Consider the following 11,390-nt stretch of genomic DNA (forward strand, 5'->3'; position numbering starts at 1 on the left):
TAAAAGAAATAAGAAGCCCAAAGTGGAGTCGTTTGCTCCCAGGACAGCAAAGACTTCGTTGCAGTTTCATTTCCTTCCAGGAATGTGACTTCAAATCAGTCAGCCTGCAATTTCCTGATCAACACTAGCAAGGTAATCTGCCCAGTAAGACCCCTGCCTCAGTTCCCTCCAAAGAAAGTTGACCTTACCTGAAACAATCCTTTCTTTTCTGTTTCTTGCCCTGCTCAGTTTCTATCTCTAAAAGCTTTCTTTATTGCACAGACCCTCAGAGGGCCTTTCTGTCTACTACATGGGATGCTGACTATTCATTTATCACTTAACAATAGCAATTAGATCTTTAAATTGATTTGGTTGATTTTTTTGTTCTTTAACACTTGCTTTAAAATTTTTATTTTAATTTTGATGATATACACATTCCATAAAAATCTACATTTTCATAATTTGTTAAGAGTGTGGAACTAACTCAAAGAGTCTGGAATAGCTGGGGAGCGAGACAGATGGAGTAACTCAGGGTTTCAATGTTGGGAAATAAGGCCTGAAACCTCTGATTGAAAACACCTGTGGGGGTTGAGGCGGTAGCAGGAGAAACTCCCAGCCTCACAAGAGAGTTCGTTGGAGACACCCACAGGGTCCTAGAATGTACACAAACTCACCCACCAGGGGAATCAGCACCAAAAGGGCCCAGTTTGGTTGTGGGTGGTGGGGGAAGTGACTGTAAACCAGCAGAGAGCAGAGCAAATGCCATTGTTCCCTCTCGGACTCCTCCCCCACGTACAGCATCACAAAGCAGCGTGGGGTGCCCTGCCCTGGTGAACACCTAAGGCTCCAACCCTTACTACGTAACAGGCATGCAGAGCCAAAAAAAAAAAATGGCCCAAATGAAAGAACAGATCAAAGCTCCAGAAAATATACAACTAAGAGATGAAGAGATAGCCAACCTATCAGATGCACAGTTCAAAACACTGGTAATCAGGAAGCTCACAGAATTGGTTGAATATGATCACAAATTAGATGAAAAAATGAAGGCTATACTAAGTGAAATAAAGGAAAATGTACAGGGAACCAACAGTGATGGGAAGGAAACCAGGACTCAAATCAATGGTGTAGACCAGAAGGAAGAAAGAAACATTTGACCAGAAAAGAATGAAGAAACAAGAATTCAAAAAAAATGAGGAGAGGTTTAGGAACCTGCAGGACATGTTTAAACATTCCAACATCCGAATCATAGGGGGCCAGAAGAAGAGGAAGAGCAACAAATCGAAAACTTATTTGAACAAATAATGAAGGAAAACTTCCCCAATCTGGCAAAGGATATAGACTTCCAGGAAGTCCAGGAAGCTCAGAGAGTCCCAAAGAAGCTGGACCCAAGGAGGAACACACCAAGGCACATCATCATTAAGTTACCTAAGACTAAAGATAAAGAGAGAATCTTAAAAGCAGCAAGAGAAAAGGACACAGTTACCTACAAAGGAGTTCCCTTAAGACTGTCAGCTGATTTCTCAAAAGAAACCTTGCAGGCAAGAAGGGGCTGGAAGGAAGTATTCCAAGTCATGGAAGGCAAGGACCTACATCCAAGATTGCTCTGTCCAGCAAAGCTTTCATTTAGAATGGGAGGGCAGATAAAGTGCTTCTCAGATAAGGTCAAGTTAAAGTTCATCACCACCCAGCCCTTATTATATGAAATGTTAAAGGGACTTACCTAAGAAAAAGAAGATAAAAAATATGGACAGTAAAATGACAGCAAACTCACAATTATTAACAACCACACCTAAAACGAAAACAAACTAAGCAAACAACTAGAACAGGAACAGAATCACGGGAATGGAGATCACATGGAGGGTTATCATTGGGGGAGTGGGTGGGGGGAATGGGGGAAAAGATACAGAGAATAAGTAGCAAATGGTAGGTAGAAAATAGACAGGGGGAGGTTAAGAATAGTATAGGAAATGTAGAAGCCAAAGAACTTATATGTATGACCCATGGACATGAACTAAAGGGGGGGAATGTGAGTGGGAAGGGGTGTGCAGGGTGGAGGGGAATAAAGGGGGGGAAAATGGGACAATTGCAATAGCATAATCAATGAAATATATTAAAAAAAGAGTCTGGAGACTTTGGTTGGAAATAAATGATAAATATATATTCAAAGGTTTTAGAGTTTGCAAGCTCGAAATACAGCTAGGCAAAAAACCAGAAGTGTTCCGAAGAAGAAAGAAAAGTTAAGATTTCTTGGAGTAAGAAAACCATTTGCTTTTTAAAAAAGACTTGTTTTTTTTTAACTTCGATTCTATTTTTATTATTTATTTTTTCTCTTCTTATTTTTCTCTTACAATCAACATTCGATCAGTTGACCATAGATGTGCGGGTTGATTTCTTAACTCTCAGTCTGCTCCGCAGCCCACAGGTCTATCTCTGTGTCAGTTCCGTGCACTCTCGTGGCATAGATATTATTAATTTGCATAATACCTTGCATATTACAAACATTTTGAAATCAGGAAACGTAGTTCTACCATTTTGTTTTTCTTTTTCAAGATTGCTTTGGCTATTCTGGTTCCCTTTCAAGTCCATATAATTTTATAAAACAGCTTGAGAATTTGTATAAAGGCGTATGCTGAGGGCGTGATAGGGATTGTGTTGATTCTCTAGATCATCTGGAAAATAGTGCTGTTTCGACAATGTTAAGTTTTCTGACCCATGAAATTGGGGTATTTCCTCTTTTATTAAATAATTTCTTTAGTATATGTTTTGTAATTTTCAGAATATTCATTTGGTACTTCTTTTGTTAAATTTATTCCTAAGGATTTTATTCCTTTTGACTTTATTGTAAATGCATTTCCTTTCTTTATCATTCTCTTCACTAAAAGTGTGTAGAATTTATTTTTATACTTTGTTCTTATATCTCACAAACTGGCTGAACTCAATTATCAGTTCCAATAGTGTTTTCAGTGGGTTCTTTGGAGTTTTCTATATACAATATATCTCATCTGGAAGTAAAGATAACTTTACATCTTCCTAATCAGTCTGCATGCATTTTTATCCCTTTTTTTGCCTGATGGTTCTGGCTCAACTTTCTAGTAAGCTGTTGAATAGAGTGACAGGAGTAGACAATCATTTATTCTTATCTTCGGGGTGAAGCTCTCAGTCTTTCACCATTAAATATAATGTTCACTGTGAGTTTTCATAGATGTTCAGCATAAGGTTTGGAAATTTTCTTCTATTCTGTGTATGCTGAGTGTTTTAATAATGAAAGGTGGATTTTGTTAATTATTTTCTTTGAGTCTATTAAGATGATCTTCCTACTTCTGCTTTTTTACTCTATTAATCTCATTTTATGTATTTATAGATTTTGAAATGTTAACCCAACCTTTCATCCTTGGGATTAATCTCACTTGGTTGTGGTTTATAATTCTTTGTATATGTTGCTGAATAGGGTTTCCTATTTCTTTTGAGTTTTTTAAAGATCAATATTCACAAAAGAAATAGGTGTAGTTAGTTTCTGTGATGCACTTGTTAGTTTTGGTATCAGAGTAGTACTGGCCTCACAAAGTGAGTGAGAAGTGCTCTCTCCACTGTATTATTTAGAAGATTTTGTATAGAATTGGTAACAATCCCTTACAAGTTTTGGAGACTTATCTGTTGAAGGCATCTGGGCCTAGACTTACTTTATGGGTAAATTTTTATTGTTGCTGTTTTGCTTTTTGTTTTTTTTCTAATTCAACCACTTCACTTTTTATAGTTCTCTTCAGATTTTTCATTTATTCTTGAGTTATTTTCTGTAGTTCATGACTTTTGAGGAGGTTATACATTATTTGTTATCTAACTTTTTGTCATATGGTTCTACATTAAATTCCTTTACAATTTTAACTGAAGCTGCTGCCCTACTTTGAGCACATCATGAGAAGGCAAATTGTTTAGAAAAGACAGTAATGATGGAAAAAAATAAAAGGCAGCAGGAAAAGAGGAAGACAAGCTATGAGATGGATTGACTCCGTAAAAGAAGCCATAGGCCTGAGTCTATGGGAGCTGCGTGAATCTGTCGAGGACAGAACGTTGTGGACATCACTCATTCATGGGGTTATCAGGAGTCAGAGAAGGCTCAATGGCATGTAATACACACTGTCAGAGGTAATATCCCCCTTTCTTTCTGATTCTATGAGTGTGACTCTTTTTTCTTTTTCTCTAGATCAATCAAGCTAACAATTTGTCAATTATGATAAATGGGTTAACATAGTGGGTTTCCAAAAAACCCACTCTTGGTTTCATTGATCTTCCCTATGATTTTTCTATTCCTACTTCATTCATTTCAGCTCTAATTTTTTTAATTTCCTTTTTCCTTTGGTTTGGGTTTGATACCTCATTTTTTATATCTGTTAAGTTGAACAGTTACGTTAGTGATTTGATAGTTTTCTTCTTTGCTAGCAGAGGCATTAATGACTGTACATTCCTGTCTATTTTTGCTTTAGATGCAGCCACAAACTTTGACCTTTTTGGCATGAGTTTATGTCCCTCGATATCTCTAGTGCTATTTTTTCTTTTCAAGTCTATTTTGTAGGTATTTGTATAATCTCTCCAGTTTTCATGTGGGTGCTGCTTAAAAAGATGTATCTTTTCTCATGCTCTTACTTTCAATCTATGTGTATCTTTGAATGTGTAGTATGCTATTCACTGAAAATATTTAGATCATGGTTAGTTTTATTAATCTGGTAACAATCTCATCCTCCTGTTTGGATTATGTAATCCGTTCACATTCAGTGTTAAAAACTAGCTGCAATTACACCTGTCATTTCACTGTTTTTGTTCCCTAAGGGATTTCTTTTTTTAAAGTATATTTTATTGACTATGCTATTACAGTTGTCTTATGTTTTTCCCCTATAGTTTATCCCCCTCCACCCCGTATTCCCATTTCCTCCAGCATTTCCCTCCTTAGTTTATGTTCATGGGTCATACGTATAAGTTCTTTGGCTTATCTATTTCCTATACTATTTTTACCCTCCCCCTGTCTATTTTGTACCTACCAATTATGCTTCTTATTCCCTGGACCTTTTCCTCCAATATCCCCCCTCTCCTCCCCACTGATATCCCTCCATTTGATCTCAATTACTGTGATTCTGTTCCTGTTCTAGTTGTTTGCTTAGTTTGTTTTTGTTTTTGGTTTTGGTTCAGTTGTTGGTAGTTGTGAGTTTGTTGTCATTTTACTGTTCATAGTTTTGATCTTCTTTTTCTTAGACAAGTGCATTTAACATTTCATATAAGGGCTCGGTGAAGATGAACTCCCTTAGCTTTAACTTGTCTGGGAAGCACTTACCTGCCCTTCAATTCTAAATGATAGCTTTGCTGGATAGAGTAATCTAGGTGGTAGGTCCTTGCTTTCATCACTTTGATTTTCATCACTTCTTTCCAGCCCCTTCTTGCCTGAAAGGTTTCTTTTGAGAAATCAGGTGATGGTCTTATGGGAACTCCTTTGTAGGTAACTGTCTCCTTTTCTCTTGCTGCTTTTAAGATTCTCTCCTTATCTTTAATCTTTGGCAATTTAATTATGATGTGTCTTGGTGTGTTCCTTTTGGGTTCAACATCTTTGGGACTCTCTGAGCTTCCTAGACTTGTATGTCTATTTCCTTTGCCAGATTGGGGAAGTTTTCCTTCATTATTTGTTCAAATAAGTTTTCAATTTCTTGCTCTTCCTCTTCCCCTTCTGGCACCCCTATGATTCAGATGTTGGAATGTTTATTTTTATTTTTAAAAAGATTTTATTTATTTTTAGAAAGAGGGGAAGGGAGGGAGAAAAAGGGGAAGAGAAACATCAGAAACATCAATGTGCAGTTGCTTCTCATGCGCCCCCTACTGGGGACCTGGCCTGCAACCCAGGCATGTGCCCTGACTGGGAATTGAACCGGTGACTTTTTAGCTGGCACTCAATCCACTGAGACACACCATCCAGGGCTAGATGTTGGAATGTTTAAAGTTGTCCCAGAGGTTCCTAATCCTCTCCTCATTTTTTTGAATTCTTGTTTCTTCATTCTGCTCCAGTTGAATGTTTATTTCTTTCTTCTGTTCCAAATGATTGATTTGATTCCCAGTTTCCTTCCCTTCACTGTTGGTTCCCTATATGTCTTTCTTTATTTCACTTAGTATAGTCTCCACTTCTTCCTTTATTTTGTGGCTGTACTCAATCAGTTCTGTGAGCATCCCGATTACCAGTGTTTTGGTACCTCTGCATTTGATAAGTTGGCTCTCTCCTCAACACTTAGTTCTTTTTCTGGAGTTTTGATTTGTTCTTTCATTTGGACCATATTCTTTGTCTCGGTGCAACTTTGTAACTCCCTCCATTGTAATGGAGGGAGCCTTAGGTATTCGCCAGGGTGGGACAACCCACTTTGCTGCTTTGTGGTGCTGTATGTGGGGGAGGGATCAGAGAGGGAACAATGCTGCTTGCTAGGCTCTCACCCCACTTTCAGGAAACTGGCGGTTTCTTCCACAGCTACCCACAAACCCTATAGGTTTTTTTTTTTTTAATTTTTAGAGAGAGGAGAAGGGAAGGAGAAAGAGAGGGAGAAACCCCACTGTGTGGTTGCCTCTCACGTGGCCCCCATGGGGGACTTGGCTTGTAACCCAGGCATGTGCCCTGGACTGGGAATTGAACTGGCAACCCTTTGGTTTGCAGGCCCGTGCTCAATCCATTAAGCTACACCAGCCAGGGCCCCCCATAGGTTTTTAAAGCCAGAGGTTCTAAGGCTTTAGCCGGTGCTGGAACCCTGGGTTGCATGGTCTGTCTCGCTCCCCAGTTATTCCTCTCAATTAACCTGCATGCGAATGTGGGACTGCTGGTCTACCAGCTGCCACGTTGCCACGCATCCTCTCCACCGGGCTGCCCATCTCTGCTCCTCCTACCAGTCTGTGTTTCTTGTTTAACTCCTTGGTTTTTGGACTTCCATACAGTTTGATTTTCTGGCAGTTCTTGTTGTATATTGTTTTTAAATTGGCTGTTTCCTTCTTTTGGTTGTGCGAGGAGGTGAAGCTTTTCTACCTATGCTTCCACCTTAGCCAGAACCCCCTAAGGGATTTTTTAAAATATTATTTTTCAATTACAGTTGACATTCAATATTATTTTATATTAGTTTCAGGTGTATAGCATAGTGGTTAAACATTCATATAACTTACAAAGTGATTCTTCAACAAGTCTAGTACCCACCCGGCACCACACATAGTTATCACAATATTATCGACCATGTCCCCTGCGCTGTACTTTACATCCCCATGATCACTCTGTAACTACCCATCTGTACTTCCTAATCCCCTCACCTTTTTAACCCAGACTCCCAACACCATCCCCCATCTGGTAACCATCAGTTTGTTCTCTGTATCTGTGACTCTGTTTTATTTCCACCCCCCCCCCAAATGGGTACCTTAAAAAAGAAATCACCTGTATTAATGTATAATTTACATGCAGTAAATTGCACATATTTTAAGTGTATGATCTGAGTTTTAACAATGTAGCCATTTCTGTCATTCTATTAGGCTTACCCCTTCTCAGTCAACCCCCACCCCCACCCCAAGGCAACCCACTAATCTGCTTTCTGTCACTATAAATTCTACTTTCTTCTAGAGTTTCATATAAACAGAATTATCTGGTGTGCCAGTTATGGATTTACTGTCTTACCAAGTTGTAAAAGTGGAGTTTGGCCCTTTCAATATTTTTTCTTGGCTGGCTGACATGATGTTGACTTTTTCCGGTAAAGCTGGCCAGAGAGACATTGTGGGCAGGAAGGGTTCTGCTTCCAGACCTGGTTCCCAGGACCAACAGCTCCTGCCCCACTCCTGCAGTGTGCCTCTCCAGGGCTGGCAGTCAGCAGCAGCTCGCAGCCAGCACACTCTGAGGGCACCCACCTCAGGGGTTTCCTAAGCGAGTGCCTCTGATGAGACACCTTGTTGTGAACTGCTTTCCGCAGCACCCTAAAGAATGGACTTCTGGCAATTTCCAGAGGGTGGATTTTCAGCAGGTTCCACAGGTTCAGTACCATAGAAACTCCACTTTGCCCTTTGATGAGTCAGGGCCAGGTGTTCTCCAGTGAGATAGGGGTCTCCGGGTCTTCCAAGAATAGCCTGGGACTGTCGTCTTTTTTGAGCTCTCTTTCTTAGATCTTTGGGGTAGTGGCTGTTCCTTCTATCTGTTGTTTCTATATTCATTAGCATTCCCTTTATTTCTTAGTAGCCAATCCCTCTTACTCCAATCCCCTGCTATAATTCATGATTCTGTATATGAAGCTTTCTCCCTTCTAATTACCACGTGGGTCCAGTCTCCTCATTGGACCCTGACTGATACGCACAGTAGATGCTTACTGTGTCTTCTTTTCTTCATGTAGCTTTTCTCCTGCAGCATAACGTCTGCATGATTTATCTATGCTGTTGCATCTGTCAGTTGGTAGTCCATCCCTTTTTATTGCTGAGTGTATTTCATTGAACATAAACCACAGTCTGTTCACCCCCTCACCGTGATAGGCATTCGGGCTGTTTCTAGTTTGGGGTGATTATGAATAAAGCTGCTATGAACATTCATGTACAAGTGTTTATGTGGATGTATTTTTTCATTTTTATGAGAAAACACATGGGAGTGGAATTCTTGGATCACATGGTAAGTATATGTTTCACTTTACAAGAAAATGTCCAATAGTTTTTTTCGGCCTGATTGTGCCATTTGCATTCTCATCAACAATGCATGAGGGTTGCCATTGCCAGCACCTGGTATTGTCAATCTTTTATATTTTAGACAGAATGGCTTCCTTTTCATGCCTTTGTGAGGTTTTCCCTCTACCTGACATTGTCCCTTATTCAGTCCAACTCTTTGCTCTTGAACTGTACTGATAGTGTTTTTTCTAGCATGAGACCCCACGGCAGTCAGAAGCAGAGTGGAGCTTGAATCTGGACAGTCTACCCTCCCTCTCGAAGGCCATGCTCTTGTGCTTGCTGGGAGGCAGCAGCGGGCTAAGACCTCCTTCCCTACCCAGCTCTGGGAGGCAGTATGGGGACTCCCAGGAGTCAACCCTGCCTGGGGAGCTCCAGGATGGTGGTGTGGGCAGTCGGTCCTTTCTGGGGGTGGGGGTGGGGTTGTGTGCAACTGAAATGAATCTGTTTCTGTTTCATTTGTTCATTTAAGTTTTAGATTCTACATATAAGTAAAATCAAATGGTATTTATCTTTTTCTGTCTGACTAAGTTATTCATCATTAATACCTTGTAGCTGTTGTCACAAATGGTAAGATTTCATTTTTTTAATGGCCAAGTCATATTCCATTTTATGTATGTACCACTTCATCTTTATCCAGTTACCTACTGACGGGCACCTAGATTGCTTCCATGTCTTGGCTACTGTAAATAATGCTCCAGTGAACATAGGGGTGCATATATCTTTTCAAATTAGTGTTTTGGGTTTCTTCAGGTAAATATCCAGAAGAGGGATTGCTGAGTCATAATGGAGTTCTACTTTAAGATTTTTTGGGACCCTGTACGCTGCTTTCCATAGTGGCTGCACCAATGCGCAGTCCCTCCGATAATGCAGTTTCCTTCCCCACGTTCTCACCAACACTTGTTTTTCCTCGGTTTATTGATAATAGTCATTCTGACAGGTGTGAAGTGATACTTAGTTGTGGTGTTAATTTGCATTTCTCTGATGACCAGTATGATTAGTGATGTTGAGCATCTTTTCATATCTCTATTGGCCATTCTTATACTCTCTTTGGGGAAATGTTTATTCAGGTCCTCTGCCCATTTTTTAATTGATTTTTTTTGGTTTTAAGTTGTATGAGATTTTTAATAAATTTTTGATATTAACCCCTTATCAGATGTATCATTGGCAAATATCTTCTTCCAATGAGTAGGTTGCCTTTTCATTTTGTTGATGGATTTTTTGCTGTGCAAAAATTGTTTAACTTGTTCTAAGCTCACTTGCTAATTTTGTCTTTTGTTTTCTTTGCCCGAGGAGATATGTCACAAACAATATTTCTAAGAGCAATGTCAGAGAGTTTACTGTCTATGGCTTCTTCTAGGAGTTTTAAAGGTTTTGCATCTTATATTTAAGTCTTTAATCCATTTTGAGTTTATTCTTGTATGTGGTGTAAGAAAGAGGCCTAGTTTCATTTTTTTGCATGTATCTGTCCAGTTTTCCCAACAGCGTTTATTTAATAGACCGTCTTTACTGCATTGTATATTCTTGCCTTCTTTGCCATAGATTAATGGACCACATAGGCATGGATTTATTTCTGGGCTCTCAATTCCTCTGCCTTCTGACTCCCTTTACATTCTTTTGCTGAGATGTCACCTGTTGATTTTACTGCAGTTTCCTTTTAAGAGTCGAGTCATTTTCTAATTGCTTCCCCCTCATCACATTACAGTTCCGACTTTCTTCTTTTGTGTGTGTTTTATCTTTTCTTAAAACACCAGACATTTTAGGTAACGTGTTGTCATAATTTTGGGTACTGGACCCTTACTTCTGGGGATTTTTGTTGTAATTTGCTAATTGGATTGTTCAGTGACTCCCTGGATTACTTTAGTGCCGTCTTCTCTGGTTGAGAAGCTGGTGCTGGTGTTTTAAATTCAGAGTGGCCGGATTATGACGGGCTGAATGTAAAAGCACAAAGCAGCCACATGGGGGCGTCAGGCAGAGTCCGAGCTCCAGGGTCATTTTGATTAAAGGGGCAGTGTCAGTACACCCACATGAAAGAAGTATGGTTACAAGATGTATTACTTACAGATACCAGAAGCAAAGGTGTGTGGGGAAGGTGCGATGAACCGAGGGGAAAGCAGTCCTGACCTAAGTCATCAGTGAGCAGGAGACAGAGAGCAGGGTAGCAAGCACCTATTACTTACTAGATGTTTGGGGAGAGGTTATTTTAATCAGTACCCCCCAAAGCAAAGCGGGAACTTGCGGTGGAAACCTAACTTCAGGTCTTCGTCTAGGTGTTGAGATTCTGAGTGTGAGCAGGGTTGTCACACTGTACTATGTACTATGCCTGGGCAGTACCTCAAAATAACTCTTTTCTCATCACAGTCTAATCCGTGTTAAATACCGTTTCAGAAATTGCTGGGGTGTGGGAGGAAATAGAGGGCAGAGATACCTGAAGTCCCTCCTTTCCTGTGATCACCAGTCAAGAGTTCCCATAAAGTCAGATTCATACGCATGGTGCATCTTTACCCTCGTTAACTCTTTTCTGTATATGATACGTGACGGTGAGTTTCAACGTGGGTCTCCTGGACTCGCGACCTCCCGCTGACTTGAGCCACAGAGGTGTGTGGTGTCTTTTTGTGCTTAACATCATTTGAGAGGATTTTCAGATATGTTTATTTTTAAAATTTTAACGTAATTGGTATATTCCACTATTCAGACTGCTATTGATATACCTG

The sequence above is a fragment of the Desmodus rotundus genome, chromosome 9 (genome assembly GCF_022682495.2).
Source record: "Desmodus rotundus isolate HL8 chromosome 9, HLdesRot8A.1, whole genome shotgun sequence".
NCBI classification, from domain to species: Eukaryota; Metazoa; Chordata; class Mammalia; order Chiroptera; family Phyllostomidae; genus Desmodus; species Desmodus rotundus.